Source organism: Protopterus annectens, chromosome 1.part0 (genome assembly GCF_019279795.1).
Source record: "Protopterus annectens isolate FY-2018-M chromosome 1.part0, PAN1.0, whole genome shotgun sequence".
Classification (NCBI taxonomy): domain Eukaryota; kingdom Metazoa; phylum Chordata; order Ceratodontiformes; family Protopteridae; genus Protopterus; species Protopterus annectens.
In genome coordinates this window covers 495,095,090-495,113,432 of record NC_056725.1, presented here as the reverse complement: position 1 = coordinate 495,113,432, position 18,343 = coordinate 495,095,090, and positions in this window count along the sequence as shown.

The following is an 18,343-nucleotide window of genomic DNA, read 5'->3' as shown; positions in this document are numbered from 1 at the left end:
ATAGCTTGCTGATTGGGTATTTTATAATGAGGGTAGGGTATTTAAGAGTGGTGTGTTAGTTTTATGGTAGTTCTGACGAAGGCCACAATTGTTGTTAGTGGCCAAAACTGCTAAACTTGTTTAATAAAGGAGTTTATAAGTCATCTTCGGCAGTGGTTTTCAGTTTTTGCATGTCATCTTGCAAGTGTTTTTGTATTTTAACTTCTACTTTACTAATCTTCTTTTCTACATTCCCTCTGTGATATTATTTTCTTTATTATGAAATTTTTCATATCTGGATGCCTTTGCCCATGTTTCTCTTTGAATAGCTTTGGGGCTGCCTTTTTTGTATTGATTAATTTGGCTTTCATCTTTGCATTAATATTGCGCCATATCAAATCTCTTTTTCTTTCTCATGTCCATATTTCTTTTTTATACTTTTCAAAACTCTCTAGGTTTTGTTGTTTATATTTTTGCACTTCCTCAGATGCATCTTTTTCCAAGCAGATTAAAGTTTCATGGTCTATATAATGTTTTTCACAAATCTGTTGTATTAATGAACGCAAATTTTTATTTGAGGCTTTTGACAGTTTTTCTTGTGGAAGTATTTTTCTTTCCTCTAATTTCTCTCTTAATCTTTTTGTGTATCTTGAATCTGGAAATTCTGGACTTGTTGCTTAATAGTAACAATACATAATTTATTTCTTACCCTCAATAGTGCAATCTGTCATCTTTATGGCTCTTCTTTGGCCTATCAGGTTTTATGATTTTTGAGGACTGCTACTTCCTTCTACAACAGGTGGGCCATCCTCCCCCTGAGCCTGGTCTAGCCCCATTGTAGAAATGTTTTCGTATTCTGAGGATTCTACACTGTCATTTTTTCCAGTCCTGACACCAGTGTGCCTACAAGGATTGGGCACTTTTCTATCCTGGGTCTTATGCACCCAGCTATTTTTTTTTCATTTTGACCTACTCCTGTCCATGATATATGCTACATAAAATACAGTCGAAATATCAATGTCTTCTTGATGAGATTTTGTGAAAAACAGGGTCTGCTTCATGAAGGTACTCACCAAGACTTTAAGATGAATTTCTTTTCAGCAATACCACTCTCCATTGCTTGCTGAATTATCTCTCCATTCAGACCCCTCTTCTGTCTCTGTCTCTTTTTTATCTTCTGGCTCAGTATAGGTGTCTCTGCACACAATTGTGTATTGCTTTTGATATTGCGGATATAGCTAAAGGATGCCTTGTGGTTGTCCTTGGCCTCAGAGGCCAAATTTACTTCAAATTTGGCATTAGTAGACTTTATTTGTGCTCTGAGTTGTTTGTTTAGTTTGATGAGAGTGCTTTTATCCTGCTGGGTGCTGCACCTCCTAATTTTTGCCATGATTTTCTTCCTTCTGCTGTTTCAGGAGTTTTCAGCAAGTTTTTATCTCCACTGATAGCCCACTGCAGAACCCTAGGAGTTCATTGACTCATCTAGGGAAAATCTTTAGAACAGACTCTAAAAGCTTTATAGGTCACAATGGACTGTTTCTAGAAGGTAGGTCTCACCATAAAACCTCTGCAAGTCTCAAACTCTTCAATAAACAAAGATTCTCTTTCTTGGAATCCTCATAGACTGTGCAGCAAAAAGCCTTTCTTCAAGAAGAAAAAATTTTCCTGGCAAACTACATGATCGACTTGCTGCAAAAGCAACGGATCTCAGCAAGAGAGTTTCTCAGGATTTTGGGGTACATGGCTTCTTGCATACTCATGGTTCCCCCTTGCAAAGCCAGACATGGGAAAGCTGCAATCGTTCCTAAAATATGCATGGGAACAGAATTTTTAGCCACTGCAAACACTCCTGCTTATCCTTCCAAACCTAAGAAAGAAGCTGCTATGGTGGAAAAAACACCATTTTCCATGATTCAGGAACAAACTTTTCTCTGCCAGAGGCAAACAAGACCATCACTACTGAAAGCTCAGACAGCCTCGAGGGCTCACCTGAGGACCATGTAGGTGCAGGGCATCTGCACCTCTGATCAGATGAAGCTACATACCAATGAAAAAGAGTTGCTATCTGTCTACTAGCAATGAAAGCCTTTCAACAGAGTCTAACACCAGGAACGTTATGGACAGACAACACCACAGTCATATGGTACATAAACAAACAAGGAGACACCCTTTCCTACAACTTGTGCAGTCTTGCCATGAAAATTTGGCTGTTAGTACAAGATCTATAGCATCCTACATTCTGGGGCAGAACATTACTCTGGCAGACTCCTTAAGCAGGGATCTTCTGTGTCAAGCAAAAATTGGGCAGCTACATGTAAAGGTAACCAAGAATAAAAATGTGCAGACTGGATCGTGGAAGGATCAAATAAACAAAAATAAAAATGTCTCAACCATTATGTGCAAACTCCTTATTAAAAGTTAGTTAATTGCCTTCATCCCCAGTAAATAATAAGGACTTCACATCTAGAACTGACTATATGTGAAAGATGCACATTCTTTTAAGTGATAACTTGGTGCACAGATTAGTTCACTAAACGAGGTCAATATAGCATACAACAAATAGACTGTACAGAAGCTTTACTGAATGGGGTGATTTCTAAAGAGATTTATGACTGTTCATGTATGGAAACATTCTATTCTGGATTTATTTGGAATACCTAAGATGCATAAGAAATATTTTGATGTGGAATGTGAGAATAAGTCGATAACTCTTTAGCTGAGAGCTGATCCATTGAAGTAAAACAACTAAAACAACTTTCACCAGGAGTGGAGTTTTTTCCTCCAATGTTATGTGACCTCAGAGTCAGAGGGGTATGAGGGGTGTCTTCCCTCACAGGGCTGCAGGGTGGCTTGCCCCCCAGTAAAAATTGCTTGCCTTTAACGTTCACTGAAATTTGTTTCAACCATCTTTTTCAACGGATTCACACTCAGTTAAATTGTTGTCAGTCTATCAACATGAGTCCTTGGATGTTCCATTCAGACCCATTATATCAGCAGCTGGTTCAAGACCCTTTAGCTCTTTTGGGGGGCAAAAAAATAAACAAGGTTTAACATTTATTTCCATATGTACTAGAGGACTTATGGCATTTTGCACATATTAAGAAATTATGAGTAACATCAGCATTGTATACAAGTTACAGCAAATATGAAAGAGTTGTATACATTAATCAATTAATACAGTAGGACTTGATTTCTACAGAGAATGTTTATTGAGGGATGAAACTTTATCTGGAAATGACACTAAGCTATTGAATTTATTCATGGAATTGGTTTTAATTAACAAATCAATGTATTTGAAAATGAATACTATCTTAACAGGATTGTGATGGGAACAGCAGCTGTTCTTGTATATGCAAATCTTGCACTATGCTTGTGGAAAAAAATGTGTTTAACAGTGAATTTTTAATCATATAACATTTTATGTAAGATTTTTATGACATTTTTTCATGCAGAGTGCATCTGAAGAATTGTTGGGTAATTGCTTTTAATACCTTAATTCCACTGCTCAGTTTTACATTTAACTTATCATAGCTCTACATATGGGATAATAATAACAATAATAATAATATTATTATTATTACTCGACTCACCATCCATGTAAAACAAAGCTCATCCCTATTCATATTCAAGCACAATTTGGATCTATGGATGAGAAACAGAGGATTTACTCCAAGACTCCCCCTGAACTACTACTGGACAGATGCAGCTCCTAAATGCTTTCTCTCCTACATGGGCCCCCCCTCAAATTATCTTTGGTATGATCCCAGTTATTCTAATTATGGGTAATATATAATTATCATCCATAGGATGAGTAAGGCTAATCTCTAACTGAATGAGATATGTCAATTCAGTTACCAAAAGGGAAACTGGTTTGGCATAAAATGGCCTGCAAGGGCAGCTAGCCTGTTTTTTACTTATTAGCAGTAGTAAAGAAAATACATTTTCTACTACTATTTCTAGAAAGAAAACCGTTTCAAATTATTATTTACACTTTAGCAGCTGCCACTCTTTCAAGCTGAAAAAGAATGTAATAAATGGCCAAATGATAAGACTTTCATGTGTCATCTCAGAAGATGGCACTTTTTAATGAACCGAGGACACTGGCACAAATGTTTAGCAATAGGGGATATCCTGATACATTATTAAAATCAATAGAGAAAGAAGGAAGTATTAGGTGGTTTACAGATGTTAAACCAATTTTAAAGTCTTTTTAAAGATATCACAGAATGAAGAATGATTTTTACGATACAATAGTGGTAATGTTTTTATTGTGAGCTGCTCAGTAGCTAGCAAGTTTATTCTGGAGATACTTATTAAAAACTTACCTTTTTTACTAAGTCAATTGGAATGTAGTAAGATGTTGCATTCACACTCCTCACCTTTGTATTGAAAAAATAATTTGAAAATGTTATTTGTAAAATAACAAGTAGGCAACACAAACACAAATTACATTAAAAAATGTGGCAGATGCAAACAATTCAATTTCATTTTGGAAGCGCCCAAAATAATAGTGAACGTTTATGGCCAAAGTGATAAAGGCATGGGAGAGATGCAATTGTAATACAAGTGGAGTAAATTGTTTATATTGCATGCTGCCGGACATGATGCCTACTGTGTAGGTAAAACTGAGGCAGGACTCCAACACAGGCTATGTGAACCTGTCTATAGTAGAGAGACATGATTGTACCAACAATTTATTTAAACACTCTTTGATATGTTCCAGCTTTAGGAGATTTGAGTTTGTTATTGTTGAGAGAGAGTTTTAAAATCAGTAAAGGGCAGAAAATGAGAAGTCACACTGGAATATTAGCAATTATTGTGGCAGCTGAGACTGAATGCGAAATAATTCCTGGGATTGTATGCATTCCCAGTGTTCTGAAATTAAGAGCTGCAAAATTTTAACTGTATATTTAAACATGTACAAGGATTGTGAAAATTTCAATTCACTGGGTTTTTCTAGAGTGTACCTTAGTTTGTTCATTATGACATTACTTCTTGTTTGGTATTTTGGGAAGTGTGAAGGTTGCACACATTTATTTATTACTCTGAGTAACTCCATGTAAATGAGAAGACAAAGGTACTCAATAAACTTCAGGTATTTGTTTTCTGTGAAGATAGTGTGTGTGGGGGGGTCATGGGGTTACTGCAAAAGGATATACTTCCATGTACACTTCATGATGTACATGTAATGGTACCTTTTTTCTATTCATAAACTAACACAGTGCTTGCGTGATGCTGTATAATGATGACATGCAGCACTCTATTCGGCTGGCTCCATGGTCATGCTGAATGCTAATGAGGAATTTCAGGGGAGAGGCATATGTTAATTAGCCACTTGCTTTCCCCCACAGAACCACCTCCAAGAAGGCATTTACATACCAAGTGATTCAAGAAATCACTTGGTGATGTACATCAGCATGCCCATACCCACCACTTAGCAGTATTGAACTCGTTCAAAAGGGATGTGTTCAGCCACCTTTCTTGAGTGTGGTATGGGAAATCAGGGGTGGAGGGAGCAACTAGACACCAGGGGTATATTCAACTTATGCACCTCAATGACACTGGCAAGGGTACAGGGATCGGGATGGGGAAACACTAAACATCAGGGTTTATTTTGGATGTAAGTGCCTTAACTGCATCAGCTTTAGTACAATTAACAGCACTTGTCACCTGGGATTACTCTAAATGTATGTATGTTAATTGCATTGAATCAGAATGGGGATGGGGGGGGAGGGATTACTCTAATTGTAAGTGCCTTAATGGTATCAGCATTAGAACAGGAATTGGGGTGGGGGAAATACTAGCTATAGGACAGTGCCACAACAGCACTTGCAACATTATGGTGATTGGGGGTGGGGGACACACCAGCCACCAAGGCATACTAGAAACGATATTGTCTTTTCCATCTGGATTTAACCTGTGGCTATTGGATCCAGCTTGGAGCCAAGGCTGACAGTGACTTAATTCCAAGAGACTTCAGACCATTGTGCTCTGCTTCCTCTACCTATAATCCCTCACTCCATACGAATCCCTGAGACCTTATTTGCCGCCATTCCTGGGTAGCAGTATGGTCGAGTGCTCTGGATTTTTTGTATCCTTTTTGAGTATTTAACCTAGTTTTTTCTCCTCTACTCTATTATTGCTTATACTGTAGTGTGTAAATGTCATAATCTGTTGTGTAGTTTTTAGATTGTGGGATAAGATTGTTAGATTTGTAGGTTGGAGGGGGTTCCTCACTCCTTGTTATTGTAGGCTCTTAGTGTATAGTTTTTCGATAGCTGTTTGTGGTTGTTTTTTTGAGTAACTGTAGGCTAGGTTAGGTAAATGATTTATTAATGTTTACAGTGTTATTGTGTTTATTGATATGGATAAAGGATTTAAAAAGTGTTCAGACTGTTGGCATAAGCTTCCCTTCCAGGATGTGCATGATTTATGCATTTATTGTTTAGGGGATGCCCACTTGGACTACCCTTGTGCCATATGTGAATTATTTGACTCATGTGCCATTAATGAGAGGAGAGCCAAGTTGGTTCTTAATTGGCTTCTGCTGGCTGACAAGTCCTCTCTCTCCTTAAAGCTCCAAGGACCCCAAGACTGCTAAGGGGGACCAAAAGTGCTTGGCTCCCCCTTTGGCTTCATCTGCTCCAATGGAATGGTAGGTCTCAAGGCCATCAGCTTCCCCAATGGCTTCAGCTCCATTGTTGGCTCCAACCCCTCAGAACCCATCTCCTTTGCTACCAGTTTCAGGGAAGGCTTTGTCTCCTGCCTTCAGTGTCCTGAACCCCCTTCCTTTCAAAGGAAGCCCCATCAGACAGAAACTTTTCACACTTTTCTTCACCTTGTGGGCATCCTTGTTGGAGTCTTCCACTTCTCCACCCTGGATCCAAGCTTTTCCATTATGGGTCCAGTTGGCAAAGCCTCCATCTGGTAAGCTGGTATCCAAGCCTCCTTCAGTGGCTTCTTCAGCTTGGTTGTCCTGGTGGGTTGGGAGTTTAGGACCTACTGAGATGGAACAGTTGATAAAGTCCTTTTTACAAGTGCAAATACAGTTAGGACCCATTCCCTCTGCTTTGGGTCCTCATCCTGAAGCTTCAGCTCCATTATCATGGTTTCTTCCCTTGGGCCCATCGACTCTGAGGTTGTTGGAACTGGCTACATTCTCTCATGTAGGGTCATATTAGACACCTTGGCAAATTTCAGGGCTGACCCATACCTTGTTTTTTCAACTCTGGCTGCATCGGAGCTGAGTGGTGTCCTGGTTGTGTTCAATGTTTCCAGTTTAGGGGTAATCCCTAACACTCAGGGTTTCTACTCTGGATAGTTCCAGTCTGGTCTTGGAGTTGGGGTTGGCTGGAGTAGCCACTGGGTCTGGTGCATCCTCAGGGTCTTCGGATCCTAGGTCCATCAACTCCAGTAGGCCTGAGTTGATCTCCACCTTCAAATTCATGGAAAGGATGTTCTCCTATCAGGAGAAAGAGTAGTCAGGTTCAGCTAGTGTCCTCCCTCTTTGAAATCTATGCGTGTGGACATGATTCCACCTGTTCCAGGACAGCTTACCCCATGTGGTCTCCAGTCTACTGTTCCTTTAGAGCCCCTGTCCTCTGCTGTTTCCCCCAGATGCCCCAGGGTGGGAGATTTCTGTCAAGAGGTGGTGCAGGAGGAAGCACTTGGACTCCCTAGAGGAGTCATTCACTAGGGACACTTATCTCGTGAGATCCCCAAAATCTCTCTGTAAGAATGCATCTTATGACAATCTTTTGGAGCTGCTTTACCAGTTGAGGGGATGGACTACCGAAGCCCTATCTCCTGAGTAGTCAGTTTTTCTGGAGGCTTTCTGGGTGGGCTCATCCACATCCTGATTGGCTCCTTCTCTGGATGCTCTTACTGACCTGGTGTCCCAGAGGGCGTGGAAGGAGCCTGATACAGTGGAACCAATCCCCAAGAAGCCAGATAAGATTCTGGCCCATCTCCCCAAGGACCAGCAACACTGGAGTAAGGGTCTAGCCATGGATTCTATCATGGTAGCAGCAGCCACTAAAGAGGAGATGTCAGAAGCGAGCTCCTTGGTATATCCCCTAAATAGGGAGTCTTGGGCATTGGACTGACTGGGGACATGTTCTTACTCCTCAGTCACTTTTGAGCTGAGGGCTTTGAACTGTTAGGCCCACTTGACCACACTTCAATGGGATATCATCTCAGAAATATCATGGTAATTAATACTCAGCAGACTCCAGAGTTTCAGAAGATGTTGAAGGCTCACATGTCCTTGTTACAGTCCTTTACCAACATGTCCATGTGTCTGCTGTCCAATGTAGCTGATGGCATGTCTCAAGCCACTGGTGCTGGAATCACCATACATTGCCATGTTTGAATAAGATGGTGTAACTTTGCAGGCTGCTTCAAGGCATCCTTTACTAATGCCCCCCTTTGGCAGCTCCTCTCTTTTTAGGCCTAAGGTTAAGGACACATTTACCAGGAGCACAACAGTTGTTACTTTCTGCCATAGGATGGTGTTTGCTACACCTCAATGAACCTTTTCTAGGAACCAGAATGTGGGAAAACATCTCTCTTTTTTTTTAAAGCAAAAGAGTAGCAGTCATTCCAGGAAGCTCCTCCTGAGGGCCCCCCACCGCAGAGGGGATAATCACAATTTACACCGTCCACATAGCAGGGGTGGTCTACAAAATCATGGGTTTCATGGAAGTTTCTCTGGAAAGCCTTTTCAACATTCCTGAAGGGTTGCCTGACTGTTCATCTCTAGAGGCAATTTGTGGTCACATGACTGCACCCAAAAGCTTGGGGGGGGGGCATCACCTAGGATACTTGGGTGTTGAGAGTCATTTCCAGAAGCTATACTATTGGATTTTTTATGTACTCCAGATTTAAAATCAAAACACCTCTCAGATGTTCCAACCTGTCATAGGGTGTGGCCATCGAATTCCAAAAGTTGTTAGAAAATTGAGTCATCCAAAAGATCCCACCAGACCAACAAGGATCTGGGATATATTCAAGATTCTTTTTGGTTCCAAAGAAGAACAAGGACCTGAAGCCAGTTTTGGATATGACCAGGATGAATCACTTTATCAAGCAGACCAAATTCCAGATGGTCACAGTGCAGCCCATTCTACCTCTCTAGAGGCAGGGTGACTGGATGTGCTTGATCAACTTCAAGAACATCTGCCATCATATAAAGATATTGAGGCAATCCACAACATTTCTATGCTTCCTTCTGGGAGACGATCACTGTCAGTTCTAGCACTACCCTTTGAGCTCATCACTGCCCCAGGTAGTCACAGAGTGTATGGCAGTAGTGGCAGCCTGGCTCAGGCTGTAGGAGTTTCAGGTCTTTCTTTACCCATATGATTGGCTTCTAACTGCTGACATGAGAGAGGTCAGGGCCAGGGGCACCTTACTTCAGCTGTACAGCTCCTTGGGAATCACAGTCAGCTATCAGAAATCCAGTCTTCTTTATGTGCAGTCGATAGAGTTTATAGGTTGCCACAGAGACACAGTTTCTCAAGTCACAAGGCTACCAGTTTCTAGTTTCAGCCCTGTGGAGTTTTGCATTTGCATTCCTATCATGTCTGAACCCCCCAGCTCATAAGTTTCTCATGCTATTGGGACACCAGGCAGATGTTATTTGTTTGCTTCCCCTCATCAGGTACTACATTAGGGTTCTGCAGTGGACATTATTGGTGCAATGGTCTTATCTAACACAGCCAGTGGAGTTTGCAGTTGTATTGGCAGAGATTTGTTGAAAGCAAATCAGATGGTGGTTGGAGTCTCCCTTGTTATCTGCCGGTAAACTGTTTGTTCTTCCACCACCTTTAGGCAAGGTCAACATGGACACCTATCTTCTAGGTTGGGGGCATTTTGAGGGGAGGATGGTACAAGGAACCTGATCTGGTACCAAGGTCAGTCTTCACATGAATGTCCTGGAAATGATGGTGGTCTTCTTTGCACTGCAGGCCTTTCAGGATGTTCTTCCCTTGGGTATGATTTCAGTTCAGACTGACAGACAAACAAGAGGGAACCAGTTCATATTCTCTTTGTCAGGAGGTCATGAGGGTTTGGCAGTAGGTTATTTCATTTCAGTGGTTCCTGGTTGTAATGCTCATTCTAGGGAGACACAACATATTATCAGACAATTTAAGCAGGAATATTCTTTTCCACACAAGTGGTCCCTGAATCCAAGACTTGCCACTCAGATTTTTCAGCACTGGGGCACTCTGTGTTGTGATCTGTTTGCATCCCCTTACAACACCAAGTACAACAGCTATTATGCTTTAGTCCCTCCAAAAGGACAGTTACCCAGGGATGCTCTTTTGTATGCTTGACCCCTGGGTCTCCTTTATGCCTATCCCCTGACTCCACTGATAATAAAATTTCTTCAGAAGGCAGCCCATTACAGAGCAACTGTAATACTCATTGCACCCTTTTGGCCCCATCTGTTATGGTTCTCCTTCATGTCTCTTCTGAAGTACCCTCCTTGTGTCTTGGAGTCCATTCTGGATCTGTTTCCTAACCCGATGAGCCTGGGCCCACCCAACCTTCAATCCCTAAAGTTGACCACATGGATCTTCCAATTCCCTTAATGGCCAGAAATTCCAAGATTTCCGATAGAGTGATGCATATTTTGTCTTCCTCTCACAAGTTATCTACATGTAAGATGTATGCTAGTAAGTGGAAATGTTTTGCTTGTTGGGCTACCTCTAAGGGGTTGGATCCTTTTCAGCTCCATAGAGATTATTTTTGACTTCTTTGCATATTTGTTTGTTTGGGCTCTATTTAATCTACTATTAAGGTGGCATTGGCAGCCATTTCCCATTTCCACATCTGCAGAGACAATTTGCCTTTTGCGTCACTCAGAATTTCCAGGACTTTCCTCAAGGGTATATTTTTGTTATGACCTCTGACTAGAGACCCTGTCACTCCATGGGATGTATCCCTCATGCTTCAAGGTTTGGCTGTTCCTTCCTTTGAGCCTATTGCTATGTTGATTTTATGTTTTTATCCTGGAAGACCTTGTTCTTGGTAACAGTTACTTCTGGCAAGCAAGTAGCAGAGTTGCAAGCCTTAGCAGTACCTCTGTACTGCATTTTTCATAAAGACAGGATTTCTCTGCACAAGGCCCTGTCTTTTCTTCCTAAGGTTGCTGTGGAGAACAATCTGACTCACTCCATTCATTTACCTATGTTTTTTTCCTGAGTTGTTTTAACAAGGGGGTGTACTTGCTGCATCATCTTGATGTCCACAGGCAATTGAGGTTTTATTTGCATAGAACAAAATCTTTCAGAAAGTCTAATCAGATGTTTGGTTCATTTTCAAAAGCCTAGTTGGGCATGCCAGTGTCTAAAATTACTCTTTCTAAATGACCGTCTGATTGCATCTCTTTTGGGTATAGTTCGAAAGGCAAGTCCTTGTGCTATAAACCATAAGGCCATTATTTTAGAGCTATTGCTGCTTCTACAGCATTTTTGAAGAGCTGCATTGGACAAGATTTGTGCAGCTGCTACCTGGGTGAGTCCTCACACCTTTATGTCCCACTGCAAACTGGATGTTCAATCTAGGTCCAGGGCTTCCTTAGGTGCCACCATATTGAGCAATATCCATCCATAAGACTTCCCAGGGTTCACGTGACTGGTGATTCTATCCTGTAGTTTGAATTTAGATGGAAAAGACAACATCAATATGAAAATGATGTACTTATCATAATCATAATGATAGATCCATGTTGCCTCTTTCCATCATGTTCAAAGTTCTGTCCCTCCAACCCTTGCCTTTTTTGGTGAGTATCTTAACTGTGGGATGACTGAGTTGAGGAGATCTTCCACTTTTTTCCTTGCATTATGAGAACCTTCATATCTTTTGCCCATGGAGTTTTGAACATTGTCAGGTATGGGTAGTACGGGCAAAATCAATCTGAGGTAGTCCTAAGGAGTGAGGGATTGTGAGTAGAGGAGGTGGAGGTCAATGGGCTGAAGTCTTTGGAATGTGGCTGCCCTCAGTTCCGAGTCAGATCTGATACCATAGGTTGAACCAGACAGAAAGAGACAACACAGATCTATTGTTATGGTAAGTACATAACTTTTGTATGTGTGCTGTAATAACACTTTAAACTGTTCTAGGAATTGGGGGTGTGAAGGACCAATAGACACCAGTGATTCTGCAAATGTGTCATAACAGCCCATAGACTATTATAATGATTGGGGGGTGGGAACCATCGGAGGGAAGACAAGTTAGGGGTACTGATAGAGGGACTGTGATATGTGTGCCTTTGTGTGGGAGGGTGACTACTGGGGGGAGTGTTAATGCCTAATCAAAAAGTAGTTTACTACCGTGAAGTGCAGATCGGCAATGTTTTGCACATCATCATAATAACTGCAGTTCACAGACATGTAACTCAGCCAATAATTAGGTCTTAACTCATCATGACTAACAGGTCTCTGTATCACATTAGCTTGTCAGGGTAGCAGGGCCTCATGCTCGAACCTTTAATGAATCCCTGGTAGTTTTATTGTTATCCTGGATTTACAACACTAACATTATCAGTACTGCGGTGCTGGCTTGGTTGTCCCAAGAAAGTGAAGGTAGCCCTCATTAGCATATGTGTCAAAACTTGCACAAATAGAGTTGGAGAATGTAAGATGCCTCTTGGTGGTGATGGTGTTCACATTAGCTATTGGGCAGGTCTAGGACCTAAACTTAAATGCCCTCATTGCCAGGCTACTGGCAAGGCAGGCCAGGCACAAGACACCTGGATGATGGCCCCTACTGGTGGCTGTCACTGTTATGAGGGGAGACTCCGTGGCAAAGAGAGAGCAAATGTACTTGCAACATTTTGGACAGTAGTTACATAGACAAAGAGAATGCAGAAAAAAGACAAGCCATGAAACCTTTGATTTTTTTATTCATGAATCTTTGTAACTTCTTCCATTGCACCAGATGTCATGTGAGTAGATTACAAAACAGGGTACAGTATTGTATAATTCGTCTGGTAAGTGATGTATAAAGAGAGAGAGATAACTGCCTCTCTGGCATGGTTTTCAATCCCATATAAAGTCATGTGAGAAACTCCATATTCTTTTTGGATGGTAGCAGCTTTACTATATAGATGTCAAATGGAAGGTCATCATTTACAACAACCTCAAAATCTTTTATTATTTTGTCAGGTTTTTTTTTTTTTTTGCCAAATGAGAGAATATTGCAGCTTTTACTTTAAAGCAGGGTTAATACTACTGCACCATTTGTGTGTGTAATGCTAAGTGCCGTTTGAAGGGAGCAAGTTTAAGGATGATGCTCCCATGTTTGAAGTCATCTGCACTTTTAGGGAGCCAGACAGCAGTCTCAGAATTAACATCTGAGAAAGGGATGCAAAAAAGGAATTGCCCCAGGACAGAGTCTGTTGGTGATAGGGGATGATTACAATAGGAGTCCTCCTGTCCTTATCTGTTATTTGTGACTATGTTGCCAGTTCTGGACCCATATTATCATGGCTTCATTTAACTTCATTTCCCATAGTTTATATATGATTCCATGCTAGGATATAGTGCTGAATGCTTTACCCAGGCAGAGACAGGCTGCACGAATAGATAAACCTTCATCTAGAATAATGGCAGCACTCTCACAAAAATTACAAGATTAATCTTTTAAGAAACAATACTGGGTTAAGTCATAGCCAACTGCAGTGACACATGGAAATTTATCTTATTCAAACACAGATGCAGAATTAAGCTAGTGACAGTTGAAGAGGTATAGAGGTGCCCATATTATTTTATAGAGCATTAGTAGTGGTACATAGTTTTACATTGTGAAAACAGAAGTGACAGGGATGGGGGCTGAGATGAGAATACCTTATGTCCATTATAAGACTTAATACAAGTAGAACAAAAGGCAGAAATGTTAAAGGGACTGAAAGTGAAATAAGGTTATGGGTGAGCAAAGGCAAAGGTGGATGTGATTAAGCACAATAAAAAAGGGAAAGATTGAGAGAACGAGAAACAGATCAACATTAAAAACTGTGATGCTACATACTTCTGCTCAGTATTCATGAAAAAACGGAATGACTATTTGCCCAAACCAGTCTGCAGTAGGGCCTATTATACAGGGTTGATGCCAGACACAAACCAGTCTGCAGTAAGGCCTATGATACAGGGTTGATGCCAGACACAAACCAGTCTGCAGTAGGGCCTATGATACAGGGTTGATGCCAGACCCAAACCAGTCTGCAGTAGGGCCTATGATACAGGGTTGATGCCAGACCCAAACCAGTTTGCAGTAGGGCCTATGATACAGGGTTGATGCCAGGCCCAAACCAGTCTGCAGTAGGGCCTATGATACAGTGTTGATGCCAGACCCAAACCAGTCTGCAGTAAGGCCTATGATACAGGGTTGATGGCAGACCCAAACCAATCTGCAGTAAGGCCTATGATACAGGGTTGATGCCAGACCCAAACCAGTCTGCAGTAGGGCCTATGAAACAGGGTTGATGCCAGTCATACTGGAGAAGGTGCTACAAGAAATCAGAAATTAAAAGTGCTGGAGGAATGGACCCTGTTAGGGTTTACCAGATAATTCTTAGGGAATTAAAAATGACAGTATGCAACGTTTTTAATAAATCACCTTTTTAATAAATCATAGGGTGAAGATAATGTTCCTGATGAGTGCATTCTTCTTCCTGAGCAAGGCCAATTTTTGGCTAGATGGCGCCCCAGGGCATAGACTGCGGAAGAATCCACCCCGAATAACTCTATAAGTCTCCTTTATGCAGCTGGTAGTCTGGGCTTAGCAAGCCCCCAGAATCTCAGTGGGGACTAGATATTTTTTTATTTTATGTCTTACTTTTGAAAGCTAAATAGTTGATAACTATTTTTTAATGGCAGTAAGTAAGTTTATGCAAGTACCCCTCAATACATTTGTGTGCATGATACACACACACACACACACACACACACACACACACACACACACACACACACACACACACACACACACACACACACACACACACACACACACACACACACACACACACACACACACACACACACACACACACACACACACACACACACACACACACACACACACTTTACACATAAAGAACCACTGCCAAGAACCAAACCAGAGAACCAAGTACTGTGAGGTGGTAATGCTATTCAATTTGCCAGTGATCTGTTGCTTTCTTGTACATCTGCCCATACTAACAAAGATAGCTTCTAACTGTGAAACACTGAAGAAGGGTTCATAGCTATTTCAAGGCTACTGAGTTTTATGAATCTTCATGCCTTGTCTGCACCCTCCCTCATGCTAAACCTTTCTCCTGGAGGACCATACCAGTCAAACTGGAAGTAAATTTGTGAATACCAATTCAGTCATCTAAATTATGTTTAAAGGGAAACAGTGTGTTGGAAAGCTTAACATGCAGGGGAAGTTTATTCCAGAGGTTTGGGAGGTACTAGGTTATAAACCTGTCTCTCCACTTTGATTTATTTGACTAATTAATGGATATTTTTGTATAAAAGGGTCTGTTGTTGACCAATGTAATTGTTCTGATGAAGTCCCAGAATGTTTATTAGGGAAGAAAGTGCTTAATATATTTTAACTATTTTGTTACAATAATCGCTTTTGGTTTTAAGAGTCGTGGACTGGCTGTCTCACCTTTCAGGTATGGAGCTTATGGTGTGATATAACTCTGGTGATAACTTTTATTTTATTTGGTTTTGTTTTTGGTGCCTTCCAGTGTTTTTTGGAATTAAACCTAAAAGTTTGAATATTGGAGTCTCATGAAACTACAAAATTTTTCCACGATCACACAGTGATTCTTAGCCTGGTTTTTTTTGGATTATCTGCAGTTTAACCAAGGCGAGCAGGAAGCATTTTAATTAAAATAATCCATAAAAAGGAGAAGTAGGGCAAGGAGCTAGAATATTTGTACCCATTTGTCAAAACAAGAATGCCCAATGCACAAAAATAAGACGTTATGTTCAAGAACTTTATACAGATAATCAGGAAGGATAGCATATAAATAATTTTAGTAAAGATATAATTACCTTGTTATTTAATAACACTGGAAGCCTTCGAAAAAATAGCATGTCGCATGAATGTTTAAGCTCCGAAATATTGTAAAAAGAGCATATTAACAGTTAAGTCAGTGGAACTAGTGTTAAATCAATACTAGAAGACATTCACTTGTATTGTGCTGCTCAGCTCATAATGACACTCAACAAACCTGACAGGAGCAATCTACATGAATATGCTCACTATAAGGTATTAACTGTAGAAACTAATTTCAAAGAATGGAAAATAAATCTCTGTCGGCTTTCTGTGCTTGGGGAATTGCAAAATGAAAAAAAATATGGGTTAAAATGAATGAAAGTATCTGGTCCAAAGGGCCTAGACTTCCATATCCCAGAATGCAACATTAGATACAGTTTTCTAGAAACCTCCAAGACTTAGCAGAGTATTCATCATATAGACAATTATCCTTGTGCCATATAAACTGAAAAATGTATGCTTATTTTGGCAGACAGATTACACCTCTTATTGACTTATTGGCTAGCCTTATTCATGGATACCAGTATGATTTTTTTTTCACAGCATTAGACACAAAAATAATACAGAGTTAGCTCAGAAATTATCCCATCTCTTATCTTCTTCTTCTTTCAGCTGTTCCCATTAGGGGTCGCCACAGTGGATCACCTGTTTCCATTTCTTCCTGTCCTCTGCATCTTGCTCTGTCATACCAACCACCTGCATGTCCTCTCTCACTACATCCATAAACCTTATCTTAGGCCTTCATCTTTTCCTGTTACCTGGTAGCTTCATCCTTAGCATCTTTTTCCCAATATACTCCACATCCCTTCTCAGCACATGTCCAAACCAACGTAATCTTGCCTCTCTGGCTTTGTCTCCAAACCTTCCAAACTGGGCTGACCCTCTAATATACTTATTTATAATCCTGTCCACCCTCGTCACACCCAGTGCAAATCTTAACATCTTTAACTCTGCCGCATCCAGCTCAAACTCCTGCCCTTTTGTCAATGCCACTGTCTCCAACCCATATAATATAGCTGGTCTCACTACCCTCTTGTAGACCTTCCCTTTCACTCATACAGGTACTCGTCTGTCACAAATCACTCCTGACACTCTTCTTCACCCACTCCATCCTGCCTGTACTCTCTTCTTCACCTCTCTGCCACACTCACCGTTACTCTGACCTATTGACCCCAAGTATTTAAACTCATCCACCTTCGCCACCTCTACTCCTTGCATCCTCACCATTCCTCTATCCTCCCTCTCATTCACACACATATATTCTGTCTTAGTCCTGCTGACCTTCATTCCTCTTCTCTCTAGAGCAAATCTCCATCTCTCCAGGGTCTCCTCCACCTGTTCCCTACTCTCACTACAGATCACAATGTCATCTGCAAACATCATAGTCCATGGGACTCCTGTCTGATCTCGTCTGTCAACCTGTCCATCACCATTGCAAATAAGAAAGGGCTCAGAGCTGATCCTTGATGTAACCCCACCTCCACCTTAAACGCATCCGTCACTCCCACCGCAGACCTCACTGCTGTCACACTACCCTCGTACATATCCTGTACCACTCTTACATACTTTTCTGACACTCCTGACTTCCTCATACAATACCACAACTCCTCTCTAGGCACCCTGTCATATGCTTTCTCCAAGTCTACAAAAACACAATGCAACTCCTTCTGACATTCTCTGTACTTCTCCATCAACACTCTCAGAGCAAACATCGCATCTGTAGTGCTCTTTCCCGGCATGAAACCATACTGCTGTTCACTAATCATCACATCCCTTCTTAACCTAGCTTCCACTACTCTTTCCCATAACTTCATGCTGTGACTGATCAATTTAATCCCTCTGTAGTTACTACAGCTCTGCATATCACCCTTATTCTTAAAAATCAGTACCAAAACACTTTTTCTCCATTCCTCAGGCATCCTCACACTTTCCAAGATTTCATTAAACAATCTGGTTAAAAACTCGACTGCCATTTCACCTAAACACCTCCATGCTTCCACAGGTATGTCATCTGGGCCATCAGCCTTTCCATTCTTCATTCTCTTCATAGCTATCCTTACTTCCTCCTTGTTAATCCATTGTACTTCATGATTCACTATCCCTACATCATCCAACCTTCTCTCCCTCTCATTCTCTTCATTCATCAACCCCTCAAAGTACTCTTTCCATCTCCTCAACACACACTCCTTGCTTGTGAGTATATTTCCCTAATTATCCTTTATCACCTTTACCTGCTGCACATCTTTCCTAGCTCGGTCCCTCTGTCTAGCCAATTGGTACAGGTCCTTTTCTCCCTCCTTAGTGTCCA